This window comes from Lepisosteus platostomus, chromosome 4, assembly GCF_059453375.1.
Source record: "Lepisosteus platostomus isolate fLepPlt1 chromosome 4, fLepPlt1.hap1, whole genome shotgun sequence".
Classification (NCBI taxonomy): Eukaryota; Metazoa; Chordata; class Actinopteri; order Semionotiformes; family Lepisosteidae; genus Lepisosteus; species Lepisosteus platostomus.
This window is the reverse complement of record NC_142614.1, coordinates 6,829,599-6,831,132: the sequence shown is the minus strand read 5'-3', so window position 1 is coordinate 6,831,132 and position 1,534 is coordinate 6,829,599.

Genomic DNA, 1,534 nt, shown 5'->3' with positions numbered 1-1,534 from the left:
TGTTAATTATCTTATTGTGTTCAATGACATTTTATACAATATTTTGGTTTTTCCAATGATAGCCTAGAGATTTTTTATATTATATGTTTATGTTGTTGACCGTGCAAGGTAAGTTATGTAAATGTTATTGTCACGCCCTTTTCAGCCAGAGGGGGCTCCTACTGGCCAGCAGCCATATCACCCTGCAACTCACAACTGGCAACCCACTGAAGCTAAGCAGGTGTGAGCCTGGTCAGTACCTGGATGGGAGACCTCCTGGGAAAAACTAAGGTTGCTGCTGGAAGAGGTGTTAGTGGGGCCAGCAGGGGGTGCTCACCCTGTGGTCCATGTGGCTCCTAATGCCCCAGTATAGTGACGGGGACACTATACTGTAAACAGGCGCCGTCCTTCGGATGAGACGTAAAACCGAGGTCCTGACTCTCTGTGGTCATTAAAAATCCCAGGGCGCTTCTCGAAAAGAGTAGGGGTGTAACCCCGGTGTCCTGGCCAAATTTCCAATTGGCCCTTACCAATCATGGCCTCCTAATACTCCCCCTCTATGAATTGGCTACATTACTCTGCTCTCCTCCCCACTGATAGCTGATGTGTGGTGAGCGTTCTGGCGCACTATGGCTGCCGTCGCATCATCCAGGTGGATGCTACACATTGGTGGTGGTGGAGGGGAGTCCCCATTACCTGTAAAGCGCTTTGAGTGGAGTGTCCAGAAAAGCGCTATATAAGTGTAAGCAATTATTATTATTATTATTATTACTCTGTCCTGACCCTAGTTTCCTGCCTATCGTCCTTCTTCTCCCTCTCTTTCCCTTGGGCTATATATTTCCGGGTCTTGCACTCTGCCCTCGCTCAGCATTGACGTTCGGATGTCCTGAGACCCGCCTAGCACCAGGTCACCCCACGTCCGCTACCTGAGGGCACAGGTTTCTATACGGCACTCCTGAACTCTTTGCACTAAGGAGCCTGGGCCTTTTTCCCGTCTCGCCGCTATGCATATGAGTCTTTTTCCGCTCTCCTGCCTCTCCACGGTTAATCCCTTTGGACGTCCGTGACAGTTATGCCATATGATCTGAAGTATTAAGGTTATCAACACTTGCCTCTCCCATAGGTAAGAAATTACAAGCCTAGAGGTCAGTGTCAAGCATACAGAGGTGTGGAAGCAAAAGGATATAAGTACTGGGTTTGTCATTCATCATTTGAATGAATGATGAAGGATTGAATCAAGGTTCTGGGTTAATTTGGACCATGGTATTTCATTATTAGCAGTGTTGTATTATTTTAATTATGTTGACTGTAAATGGAGTTACCTACTTAATTTTCGTTGACAGCTGTAGTTGACAGCTGCATTTTACAGACAGCCTAGGGATCCAATTGCAGGAGACTGGTGATCTCCAGAGGATGGTGGAGACTGCCTTGGAGCTAGAGTTTGGAGACCACTGGAGACTGCCGAAGAAGAACGGTGAAGTGAACTGGCAGTTGTGAGCAGGACTAAAGAGAAGGCGAGCACAGCCGTTTGGACAGGATCGGACTGGGAGACTGC